The following is a 14903-nucleotide window of genomic DNA, read 5'->3' as shown; positions in this document are numbered from 1 at the left end:
TGAAGCACAGAAATTCCATCGGAATTAAATACAAAAGGCACAATGCCGACTTCTGTACAAGAAGACTGACTCTTCTTACTGACTATGTTTTGAACCATTCCTGTGACACTAGTTATAGATCCCGATGCTTCACTTCAGGTTTACTGTATCCCTCTGACCTTCTTATTGACGAGGAAACACAGAAATTGCATCGGAATTAAATAGAATCGCCACAATGCCTACTTAAGTACAAGAAGACTGACTCTTCTTACTGGCTATGTTTTTAACCATTCCAGTGACGCTAGTTGTAGATTCCGATGATTGAATTCAGTTTTACTGTATCCCATGGAGCTTCTTATTGAATATGAAACACAGAAATTGCATCGGGATTAAATGCAAAAGGCACAATGCCGACTAAAGTACAAGAAGACTGACTCTTCTTAATGACTATGCTTTGAACCATTCCTGTGACACTAGTAATAGATTCCGATGCTTCACTCCAGATTTACTGAATCCCTTGGACCCTCTTATTGACGATGAAACACAGAAATTGCATCGGAATTAAATACAAAATTCACAATGCCGACTAAAGTACAAGAGGACTGACTCTTCTTACAGTCTATGTTTTGAACCATTCCTGTGACACTAGTTATAGATTCCGGTGCTTCAATCCAGGTTTACAGTATCCCTTGGACCTTCTTATTGACGATGAAACACAGTAATTGCATCAGAATTAAAAAGAAAAGGCACAATGCCGACTTAAGTACAAGAAGCCGAACGCTTCTTACTGACTATGTTTTGAACCATTCCTGTGACACTAGTTATAGATTCCGATGCTTCACTTCAGGTTTACTGTATCCCTTTGACCTTCTTATTGACGATGAAACACATATATTGCATCGGAATTAAATACAAAAGGCACAATGCCGACTTAAGTACAAGAAGACTGACTCTCCTTACTGTTTATGTTTTGAACAATTCCTGTGACACTAGTTATAGATTCCGAAGCTTCACTCCAGGTTTACTGTATCCCTTGGACCTTCTTATTGACGATGAAACACAGAAATTGCATCGGAATTAAATACAAAAGGCACAATGCCGACTCAAGTAGAAGAAGACTGACTCATATTACTGTCTATGTTTTGAACCATTCCTGTGACACTAGTTATAGATTCCGATGCTTCACTTCAGGTTTACTATATCCCTTGGACCGTCTTATTGACGTTGAAACACAGAAATTGCATCGGAATTTAACACAAAAGGCACAATGCTGACTTAAGTACAAAAAGACTGACTCTTCTGACTGACTATGATTTGAACCATTCCTGTGACACTAGTTATAGATTCCGATGCTTCACATCAGGTTTACTGTATCCCTCTGACCTTCTTATTGACGTTGAAACACAGAAATTGAATCGGAATTAAATACAAAAGGCAAAATGCCGAGTTAAGTACAAGAAGACTGCTTCTTTTTACTGACTATGTTTTGAACCATTCCTGTGACACTAGTTATAGATTCCGATTCTTCACTTCATGTTTACTGCATCCCTTGGACCTTCTTATTGACGATGAAACACAGAAATTGCATCGGAACTAAATACAAAAGGCACAATGCCGACTTAAGTACAAGAAGACTGACTCTTCTTACTGACTATTATTTTAACCATTCCTGTGACACTAGTTATAAATCCCGATGCTTCACTTCAGGTTTACTGTATCCCTCTGACCTTCTTATAGACGAGGAAACACAGAAATTGCATCGGAATTAAATAGAAACGCCACAATGCCTACGTAAGTACAAGAATACTGACTCTTCTTACTGACTATGTTTTGAACAATTCCTTTGACACTAGTTATAAATACAGATGCTTCACTTCAGGTTTACTGTATCCCTTGGACCTTCTTATCGACGATGGAACACAGAAATTGCATCGGAATTAAATACAAAAGGCACAATGCAGAATTAAGTACAAGAAGACTGACACTTCTTACTGTCTATGTTTTGAACAATTCCTGTAACACTAGTTATAGATTCCGGTGCTTCACTCCAGGTTTACAGTATCCCTTGGACCTTCTTATTGACGAAGAAACACAGAAATTGCATCAGAATTAAATAGAAAAGCACAATGCCGACTTAAGTACAAGAAGACTGACTCTTCTTACTGTCTATGTTTTTAACCATCTTTGAGACACTAGTTATAGATTGCGATGCTTCACTCCAGGTCTACTGTATCCCTTGGACCTTCTTATTGACGATGAAACACAGAAATTGCATCGGAATTAAATACAAAACGCACAATGCCGACTTAAGTACAAGAAAACTGACTCTTCTTACTGTCTATGTTTAAAACCATTCCTGTGACACTAGTTATAGATTCCGATGCTTCACTTCAGGTTTACTGTATCCCTCTGACCATCTTAGTGACGAGGAAACACAGAAATTGCATCGGAATTAAATAGAAACGCCACAATGGCTACTTAAGTACAAGAAGACTGACTCTTCTTACTGGCTATGTTTTGAACCATCCTGTGACACTAGTTATAGATTCCGACGCTTGACTTCGGTTTTACTGTATCCCTTGGACTTTCTTATTGACGATGAAACACAGAAATTGCATCGGAATTAAATACAAAATGAACAATGCCGACTTAAGTACAAGAATACTGACCCTTCTTACTGTATATGTTTTGAACCATTCATGTGACATTAGTTATAGATTCCGATGCTTCACGTCAGGCTTACTGTATCCCTTGGACCTTCTTATTGACGATGAAACACAGAAATTGCTTCGGAATTAAATACAAAAGGCACAATGACGACTTAAGTACAAGAAGACTGACTCTTCTTACTGTCTATGTTTGAACAATTCCTGTGACACTAGTTATAGATTCCGATGCTTCACTTCAGGTTTACTGTATCCCTTGGACCTTCTTATTGACGATGAAACACAGAAAATGCATCGGAATTAAATACAAAATGCACAATACAGGGTTAAGTACAAGAAGACTGACTCTTCTTACTGTCTATGTTTTGAACCATTTCTGACACACTAGTTATAGATTCCGATTCTTCACTTCAGGTTTACTGTATCCCTTGGAAATTCTTATTGACGATGAAACACAGAAATTGCATCGGAATTAAATACAAAAGGCACAATGCCGACTTAAGTACAAGATGACTGACTCTTCCTACTGTCAATGCTTTGAACCCTTCCTGTGACACTAGTTATAGATTCCGGTGCTTCACTCCAGGTTTACAGTATCCCTTGGACCTTCTTATTGACGATGAAACACAGAAATTGCATCAGAATTAAAAAGAATTGGCACAATGCCGACTTAAGTACAAGAAGCCTAACGCTTCTTACTGACTATGTTTGAACCATTCCTGTGACACTAGTTATAGATTCCGATGCTTCACTTCAGGTTTACTGTATCCCTTGGACCTTCTTATTGACGATGAAACACAGATATTGCATCGGAATTAAAGACAAAAGGCACAATGCCGACTTAAGTACAAGAAGACTGACTCTTCTTACTGTTTATGTTTTGAACCATTCCTGTGACACTAGTTATAGATTCCGATGCTTCACTCCAGGTTTACTGTATCCCTTGGACCTTCTTATTGACGATGAAACACAGAAATTGCATCGGAATTAAGTACAAAAGGCACAATGCCGACTCAAGTACTAGAAGACTGACTCATCTTACTGTCTATGTTTTGAACCATTCCTGTGACACTAGTTATAGATTCCGATGCTTCACTTCAGGTTTACTGTATCCCTTGGACCTTCTTATTGACGATGAAACACAGATATTGCATCGGAATTAAAGACAAAAGGCACAATGCCGACTTAAGTACAAGAAGACTGACTCTTCTTACTGACTATGATTTTAACCATTCCTGTGACAATAGTTATAGATCCCGATGCTTCACTTCAGGTTCACTGTATCCCTCTGACCTTCTTATAGACGAGGAAACACAGAAATTGCATCGGAATTAAATAGAAACGCCACAATGCCAACTTAAGTACAAGAAGACTGACTCCTCTTACTGGCTATGTTTTAAACCATTCCTATGACACTAGTTGTATATTCCGATGCTTGACTTCAGTTTTACTCTATCCCTTGGACCTTCGTATTGACGACGAAACACAGAAATTGCATCGGAATTAAATACAAAAGGCATAATGCCGACTTAAGTACAAGAAGACTGACCCTTCTTACTGACTATACTTTGAAACATTCCTGTCACACTAGTTATAGATTCCGATGCTTCACTTTAGGTTTACTGTATCCCCCTGACCTTCTTATTGACGATGAAACACAGAAATTGCATCGGAATTAAATACAAAAGGCACAATGCCGACTTAAGTACAAGATGACTGACTCTTCCTACTGTCAATGCTTTGAACCATTCCTGTGACACTAGTTATAGATTCCGATTCTTCACTTCAGGTTTACTGTATCCCTTGGACCTTCTTATTGACGATGAAACACAGAAATTGCATCGGAATTAAATACAAAAGGCACAATGCCGACTTAAGTACAAGAAGACTGACTCTTCTTTCTGACTATGTTTTGAACCATTCCTGTGACACTAGTTATAGATCCCGATGCTTCACTTCATGTTTACTGTATCCCACTGACCTTCTTATTGACGAGGAAACACAGAAATTGCATCGGAATTAAATAGAAACGCCACAATGCCTACTTAAGTACAAGAAGACTGACTCTTCTTACTGGCTATGTTTTAACCATTCCTGTGACGCTGGTTGTAGATTCCGATGATTGACTTCAGTTTTACTGTAACCGTTGGAGATTCTTATTGAAGATTAAACACAGAAATTGCATCGGGATTAAATACAAAAGGCACAATGCCGACTAAAGTACAAGAAGACTGACCCTTCTTACTGACTATGCTTTGAACCATTCCTGTGACACTAGTTATAGATTCCGATGCTTCACTTTAGGTTTACTGTATCCCTCTGACCTTCTTATTGACGATGAAACACAGAAATTGCATCGGAATTAAATACAAAAGGCACAATGCCGACTTAAGTATAAGAAGACTGACTCTTCTTACTGACTATGATTTGAACCATTCCTGTGACACTAGTTATAAATACAGATGCTTCACTTCAGGTTTACTGAATCCCTTGGACCTTCTTATTGACGATGGAACACAGAAATTTCATCGGAATTAAATACAAAAGGCACAATGCCGACTAAAGTACAAGAAGACTCTCTTCTTACAGTCTATGATTTGAACCATTCCTGTGACACTAGTTATAGATTCCGGTGCTTCACTCCAGGTTTACAGTATCCCTTGGACCTTCTTTTTGACGATGAAACACAGAAATTGCATCAGAATTAAAAAGAAAAGGCACAATGCCGACTTAAGTACAAGAAGCTTAACGCTTCTTACTGACTTTGTTTTGAACCATTCCTGTGACACTAGTTATAGATTCGGATGCTTCACTTCAGGTTTACTGTATCCCTCTGACCTTCTTATAGACGTTGAAGCACAGAAATTGCATCGGAATTAAATACAAAAGGCACAATGCCGACTTAAGTACAAGAAGACTGACTCTTCTTACTGACTATGTTTTGAACCATTCCTGTGACACTAGTTATAGATTCCGATGCTTCACTTTAGGTTTACTGTATCCCTCTGACCTTCTTATTGACGATGAGACACAGAAATTGCATCGGAATTAAATACAAAAGGCACAATGCCGACTTAAGTACAAGAAGACTGACTCTTCTTACTGACTATGTTTTGAACCATTCCTGTGACACTAGTTATAAATACAGATGCTTCACTTCAGGTTTACTGAATCCCTTGGACCTTCTTATTGACGATGGAACACAGAAATTTCATCGGAATTAAATACAAAAGGCACAATGCCGACTAAAGTAAAAGAAGACGGACTCTTCTTACAGTCTATTTTTTGAACCATTCCTGTGACACTAGTTATAGATTCCGGTGCTTCACTCCAGGTTTACAGTATCCCTTGGACCTTCTTAATGGCGATGAAACACAGAAATTGCATCAGAATTAAAAAGAATAGGCACAATGCCGACTTAAGTACAAGAAGCCTAACGCTTCTTACTGACTATGTTTTGAACCATTCCTGTGACACTAGTTATAGATTCCGATGCTTCACTTCAGGTTTACTGTATCCCTTGGACCTTCTTATTGACGATGAAACACAGATATTGCATCGGAATTAAATACAAAAGGCACAATGCCGACTTAAGTACAAGAAGACTGACTCTTCTTACTGACTATGTTTTGAACCATTCCTGTGACACTAGTTATAAATACAGATGCTTCACTTCAGGTTTACTGAATCCCTTGGACCTTCTTATTGACGATGGAACACAGAAATTGAATCGGAATTAAATACAAAAGGCACAATGCAACTTAAGTACAAGAAGACTGGATCTTTTTACTGACTATGTTTTGAACCATTCCTGTGACACTAGTTATAGATTCCGATTCTTCACTTCATGTTTACTGCATCCCTTGGACCTTCTTATTGACGATGAAACACAGAAATTGCATCGGAACTAAATACAAAAGGCACAATGCCGACTTAAGTACAAGAAGACTGACTCTTCTTACTGACTATGATTTTAACCATTCCTGTGACAATAGTTATAGATCCCGATGCTTCACTTCAGGTTTACTGTATCCCTCTGACCTTCTTATAGACGAGGAAACACAGAAATTGCATCGGAATTAAATAGAAACGCCACAATGCCTACTTAAGTACAAGAAGACTGATTCCTCTTACTGGCTATGTTTTTAACCATTCCTATGACACTCGTTGTAGATTCCGATGCTTGACTTCAGTTTTACTCTATCCCTTCGACCTTCATATCGACGATGGAACACAGAAATTGCATCGGAATTAAATACAAAATTCACAATGCCGACTAAAGTACAAGAGGACTTACTCTTCTTACAGTCTATGTTTAGAACCATTCCTGTAACACTAGTTATAGATTCCGGTGCTTCACTCCAGGTTTACAGTATCCCTTGGACCTTCTTATTGACGAAGAAACACAGAAATTGCATCAGAATTAAATAGAAAAGCACAATGCCAACTTAAGTACAAGAAGACTGACTCTTCTTACTGTCTATGTTTAAAACCATTTCTGTGACACTAGTTATAGATTCCGATGCTTCACTTCAGGTTTACTGTATCCCTCTGACCAACTTAGTGACGAGGAAACACAGAAATTGCATCGGAATTAAATAGAAACGCCACAATGCCTACATAAGTACAAGAAGACTGACTCTTCTTACTGGCTATGTTTTGAACCATCCTGTGACACTAGTTATAGATTCCGACGCTTGACTTCGGTTTTACTGTATCCCTTGGACCTTCTTAATGACGACGAAACACAGAAATTGCATCGGAATTAAATACAAAAGGAACAATGCCGACTTAAGTACAAGAATACTGACCCTTGTTACGGTATATGTTTTGAACCATTCCTGTGACATTAGTTATAGATTCCGATGCTTCACTTCAGGTTTACTGTATCCCTTGGACCTTCTTATTGACGATGAAACACAGAAATTGCATCGGAATTAAATACAAAAGGCACAATGCCGACTTAAGTACAAGAAGACTGACTCTTCTTACTGTCTATGTTTTGAACAATTCCTGTGACACTAGTTATAGATTCCGATGCTTCACTTCAGGTTTACTGTATCCCTTGGACCTTCTTATTGACGATGAAACACAGAAAATGCATCGGAATTTAATACAAAATGCACAATACAGGGTTAAGTACAAGAAGACTGACTCTTCTTACTGTCTATGTTTTGAACCATTTCTGAGACACTAGTTATAGATTCCGATGCTTCACTTCAGGTTTACTGTATCCCTTGGAAATTCTTATTGACGATGAAACACATAAATTGCATCGCAATTATATACAAAAGGCACAATGCCGACTTAAGTACAAGATGACTGACTCTTCCTACTGTCAATGCTTTGAACCATTCCTGTGACACTAGTTATAGATTCCGAAACTTCACTTCAGGTTTACTGTATCCCTTGGACCTTCTTATTGAAGATGAAACACAGAAATTGCTTCGGAATTAAAAACAAAATGCACATTGCCGACTTAAGTACAAGAAGACTGACTCTTCTTACTGACAATGTTTTGAACCATTCCTGTGACACTAGTTATAAATACAGATGCTTCACTTCAGGTTTACTGAATCCCTTGGACCTTCTTATTGACGATGGAACACAGATATTTCATCGGAATTAAATACAAAATGCACAATGCCGACTATAGTACAAGAAGACTGACTCCTCTTACAGTCTATGTTTTGAACCATTCCTGTGACACTAGTTATAGATTCCGGTGCTTCACTCCAGGTTTACAGTATCCCTTGGACCTTCTTATTGACGATGAAACACAGAAATTGCATCAGAATTAAAAAGAAAAGGCACAATGCCGACTTAAGTACAAGAAGCCTAACGCTTCTTAGTGACTATGTTTTGAACCATTCCTGTGACACTAGTTATAGATTCCGATGCTTCACTTCAGTTTTACTGTATCCCTTGGACCTTCTTATTGACGATGAAACACAGATATTGCATCGGAATTAAAGACAAAAGGCACAATGCCGACTTAAGTACAAGAAGACTGACTCTTCTTACTGTTTATGTTTTGAACCATTCCTGTGACACTAGTTATAGATTCCGATGCTTCACTCCAGGTTTACTGTATCCCTTGAACCTTCTTATTGACGATGAAACACAGAAATTGCATCGGAATTAAGTACAAAAGGCACAATGCCGACTCAAGTACAAGAAGACTGACTCATCTTACTGTCTATGTTTTGAACCATTCCTGTGACACTAGTTATAGATTCCGATGCTTCACTTCAGGTTTACTGTATCCCTTGGACCGTCTTATTGACGTTGAAACACAGAAATTGCATCGGAATTAAAGACAAAAGGCAGAATGCTGACTTAAGTACAAAAAGACTGACTCTTCTGACTGACTATGATTTGAACCATTCCTGTGACACTAGTTATAGATTCCGATGCTTCACTTCAGGTTTACTGTATCCCTCTGACCTTCTTATTGACGTTGAAACACAGAAATTGCATCGGAATTAAATACAAAAGGCACAATGCCGACTTAAGTACAAGAAGACTGACTCTTCTTACTGTTTATGTTTTGAACCATTCCTGTGACACTAGTTATAGATCCCGATGCTTCACTTCACGTTTACTGTATCCCTCTGACCTTCTTATAGACGAGGAAACACAGAAATTGCATCGGAATTAAATAGAAACGCCACAATGCCTACTTAAGTACAAGAAGACTGACTCCTCTTACTGGCTATGTTTTTAACCATTCCTATGACACTAGTTGTAGATTCCGATGCTTGACTTCTGTTTTACTCAATCCCTTGGACCTTCGTATTGACGTTGAAACACAGAAATTGCAGCGGAATTAAATACAAAAGGCACAATGCCGACTTAAGTACAAGAAGACTGACCCTTCTTACTGACTATGCTTTGAACCATTCCTGTTACACTAGTTATAGATTCCGATGCTTCACTTTAGGTTTACTGTATCCCTCTGACCTTCTTATTGACGATGAAACACAGAAATTGCATCGGAATTAAATACAAAAGGCACAATGCCGACTTAAGTAAAAGAAGACTGACTCTTCTTACTGACTATGTTTTGAACCATTCCTGTGACACTAGTTATAAATAGAGATGCTTCACTTCAGGTTTACTGTATCCCTTGGAACTTCTTATCGACGATGGAACACAGAAATTGCATCGGAATTAAATACAAAAGGCACAATGCCGACTTAAGTACAAGAAGACTGACTCTTCTTACTGTCTATGTTTAAAACCATTCCTCTGACACTAGTTATAGATTCCGATGCTTCACTTCAGGTTTACTGTATCCCTTGGACCTTCTTATTGACGATGAAACACAGAAATTGGATCGGAGTTAATTACAAAAGGCAAAATGCCGACTTAAGTACACGAAGACTGACTCTACTTACTGTTTATATTTTGAACCATTCCTGTGACACTAGTTATAGATTCCGTCGCTACACTCCAGGTTTACAGTATCCCATGGACCTTCTTATTGACGAAGAAACACAGAAATTGCATCGGAATTAAATAGAAAAGCACAATGCCGACTTAAGTACAAGAAGACTGACTCTTCTTACTGTCTATGTTTTTAACCATCTTTGTGACACTAGTTATAGATTGCGATGCTTCACTCCAGGTCTACTGTATCCCTTGGACCTTCTTATTGACGATGAAACACAGAAATTGCATCGGAATTAAATACAAAAGGCACAATGCCGACTTAAGTACAAGAAGACTGACTCTTCTTACTGTCTATGTTTAAAACCATTCCTGTGACACTAGTTATAGATTCCGATGCTTCACTTCAGGTTCACTGTATCCCTTGGACCTTCATATTGACGATCAAACACAGAAATTGCATCGGAATAAAATACAAAAGGCACAATGCCGACTTAAGTTCAAGAAGTCTGACCCTTCTTACTTTCTATGTTTTGAACCATTCCTGTGACACTAGTTATAGATTCCGATGCTTCACTTCAGGTTTACTGTATCCCTTGGACCTTCTTATTGACGATGAAACACAGAAATTGCATCGGAATTAAACACAAAAGGCACATTGCCGACTTAAGTACAAAAAGACTGACTTTTCTTACTGACTATTTTTTGAACCATTTCTGTGACACCAGTTATAGACTCCGATGCTTCACTTCAGGTTTCCTGTATCCCTCTGACCTTCTTATTGACGATGTAACACAGAAATTGTATCGAAATTGAATTCAAAAGGCACAATGCCGACATAAGTACAAGAAGACTGACTCTTTTTACTGACTATGTTTCGAACAACTCCTGTGACACTAGTTATAGATTCGAATGCATCACTTCAGGTTTACTGTATCCCTCTGACCTTCTTATTGACGATGAAACACAGAAATTGCAACGGAATAAAATAGAAAAGGCACAATGCCGACTTAAGTACAAGACGACCGACTTTTCTTACTGTCTATGCTTTGAACCATTCCTGTGACACTAGCTATAGATTCCGATGCTTCACTTCAGGTTTACTGTATCCCTTGGACCTTCCTATTGACGATGAAACACAGAAATTGCATCGGAATTAAATACAAAAGGCACAATGAAGTACAAGAAGACTGACTCTTCTTACTGGCTATGTTTTCAATCATCCTGTGACACTAGTTATAGATTCCTATGCTTGACTTCAGTTTTACTGTATTCCTTGGACCTTCGTATTGACGATGAAACACAGGAATTGCATCGGAATTAAATACAAAGGGCACAATGCCGACTTAAGTACAAGAAGACTGACTTTTGTTACTGTCTATGTTTTCAACCATTCCTGTGACACTAGTTATAGATTCCTATGCTTCACTTCTGGTTTACTGTATCCCTTGGACCTTCTAATTGACGATGAAACACAGAAATTGCATCGGAATTAAATACAAAGGGCACAATACCGACTGAAGTACAAGAAGACTGACTCTTCTTACTGTCTATGTTTTGAACCATTGTTGTGACACTAGTTATAGATCCCGATGCTTCACTCCAGGTTTACTGTATCCCTTGGACCTTCTTATTGACGATGAAACACAGAAATTGCATCGGAATTAAACACAAAAGCACAATGCCTACTTAAGTACAAAAAGACTGACTCTTCTTACTGACTATGTTTTGAACCATTCCTGTGACACTAGTTATAGATTACGATGCTTCACTTCAGGTTTACTGTATCCCTCTGACTTTCTTATTGACGATGAAACACAGAAATTGCATCGGAATTAAATACAAAAGGCACAGTGCCGACTTAAGTACAAGAAGACTAACTCTTTTTACTGACTATGCCTTGAACCATTCCTGTGACACTAGTTATAGTTTCGGATGCTTCACTTCAGATTTACTGTATCCCTCTGACCTTCTTATTGACGATGAAACACAGAAATTGAATCGGAATTAAATACAATAGGCACAATGGCGACTTAAGTACAAGAAGTCTGACTGTTCTTACTGACTATGTTTTGAACCATCCTGTGACACTAGTTATAGATCCCGATGCTTCACTTCAGGTTTACTGTATCCCTCTGACCTTCTTATTGACGTGGAAACACTGAAATTGCATCGGCATTAAATAGAAACGCCACAATGCCTACTTAAGTACAAGAAGACTGACTCATCTTACCGGCTATGTTTTGAACCATTCCTGTGACACTAGTTATAGATTCCGATGCTTGACTTCAGTTTTACTGTATCCCTTGGAACTTCGAATTGACGATGAATCACAGAAATTGCATCGGAATTAAAAACAAAATGCACAATTCCAACTTAAGCACAAGAAGACTGACCCTTCTTACTGTCAATGCTTTCAACCACTCCTGTGCTACTAGTTATAGATTCCGATGCTCCACTTCAGGTTTACTGTATCCCTGGGACTTTCTTATTGACGATGAAACACAGAAATTGCATCGGAATTAGATACAAAAGGCATAATGCCGACTTAAGTACAAGAAGACTGACCCTTCTTACTGACTATACTTTGAAACATTCCTGTCACACTAGTTATAGATTCCGATGCTTCACTTTAGGTTTACTGTATCCCCCTGACCTTCTTATTGACGATGAAACACAGAAATTGCATCGGAATTAAATACAAAAGGCACAATGCCGACTTAAGTACAAGATGACTGACTCTTCCTACTGTCAATGCTTTGAACCATTCCTGTGACACTAGTTATAGATTCCGATTCTTCACTTCAGGTTTACTGTATCCCTTGGACCTTCTTATTGACGATGAAACACAGAAATTGCATCGGAATTAAATACAAAAGGCACAATGCCGACTTAAGTACAAGAAGACTGACTCTTCTTTCTGACTATGTTTTGAACCATTCCTGTGACACTAGTTATAGATCCCGATGCTTCACTTCATGTTTACTGTATCCCACTGACCTTCTTATTGACGAGGAAACACAGAAATTGCATCGGAATTAAATAGAAACGCCACAATGCCTACTTAAGTACAAGAAGACTGACTCTTCTTACTGGCTATGTTTTAACCATTCCTGTGACGCTGGTTGTAGATTCCGATGATTGACTTCAGTTTTACTGTAACCGTTGGAGATTCTTATTGAAGATTAAACACAGAAATTGCATCGGGATTAAATACAAAAGGCACAATGCCGACTAAAGTACAAGAAGACTGACCCTTCTTACTGACTATGCTTTGAACCATTCCTGTGACACTAGTTATAGATTCCGATGCTTCACTTTAGGTTTACTGTATCCCTCTGACCTTCTTATTGACGATGAAACACAGAAATTGCATCGGAATTAAATACAAAAGGCACAATGCCGACTTAAGTATAAGAAGACTGACTCTTCTTACTGACTATGATTTGAACCATTCCTGTGACACTAGTTATAAATACAGATGCTTCACTTCAGGTTTACTGAATCCCTTGGACCTTCTTATTGACGATGGAACACAGAAATTTCATCGGAATTAAATACAAAAGGCACAATGCCGACTAAAGTACAAGAAGACTCTCTTCTTACAGTCTATGATTTGAACCATTCCTGTGACACTAGTTATAGATTCCGGTGCTTCACTCCAGGTTTACAGTATCCCTTGGACCTTCTTTTTGACGATGAAACACAGAAATTGCATCAGAATTAAAAAGAAAAGGCACAATGCCGACTTAAGTACAAGAAGCTTAACGCTTCTTACTGACTTTGTTTTGAACCATTCCTGTGACACTAGTTATAGATTCGGATGCTTCACTTCAGGTTTACTGTATCCCTCTGACCTTCTTAAAGACGTTGAAGCACAGAAATTGCATCGGAATTAAATACAAAAGGCACAATGCCGACTTAAGTACAAGAAGACTGACTCTTCTTACTGACTATGTTTTGAACCATTCCTGTGACACTAGTTATAGATTCCGATGCTTCACTTTAGGTTTACTGTATCCCTCTGACCTTCTTATTGACGATGAGACACAGAAATTGCATCGGAATTAAATACAAAAGGCACAATGCCGACTTAAGTACAAGAAGACTGACTCTTCTTACTGACTATGTTTTGAACCATTCCTGTGACACTAGTTATAAATACAGATGCTTCACTTCAGGTTTACTGAATCCCTTGGACCTTCTTATTGACGATGGAACACAGAAATTTCATCGGAATTAAATACAAAAGGCACAATGCCGACTAAAGTAAAAGAAGACGGACTCTTCTTACAGTCTATTTTTTGAACCATTCCTGTGACACTAGTTATAGATTCCGGTGCTTCACTCCAGGTTTACAGTATCCCTTGGACCTTCTTAATGGCGATGAAACACAGAAATTGCATCAGAATTAAAAAGAATAGGCACAATGCCGACTTAAGTACAAGAAGCCTAACGCTTCTTACTGACTATGTTTTGAACCATTCCTGTGACACTAGTTATAGATTCCGATGCTTCACTTCAGGTTTACTGTATCCCTTGGACCTTCTTATTGACGATGAAACACAGATATTGCATCGGAATTAAATACAAAAGGCACAATGCCGACTTAAGTACAAGAAGACTGACTCTTCTTACTGACTATGTTTTGAACCATTCCTGTGACACTAGTTATAAATACAGATGCTTCACTTCAGGTTTACTGAATCCCTTGGACCTTCTTATTGACGATGGAACACAGAAATTGAATCGGAATTAAATACAAAAGGCACAATGCAACTTAAGTACAAGAAGACTGGATCTTTTTACTGACTATGTTTTGAACCATTCCTGTGACACTAGTTATAGATTCCGATTCTTCACTTC

Source organism: Schistocerca serialis, chromosome 9 (genome assembly GCF_023864345.2).
Source record: "Schistocerca serialis cubense isolate TAMUIC-IGC-003099 chromosome 9, iqSchSeri2.2, whole genome shotgun sequence".
NCBI classification, from domain to species: Eukaryota; Metazoa; Arthropoda; class Insecta; order Orthoptera; family Acrididae; genus Schistocerca; species Schistocerca serialis.
The sequence above is the reverse complement of the archived record's forward strand: the minus strand, read 5'-3'. Positions refer to the sequence as shown.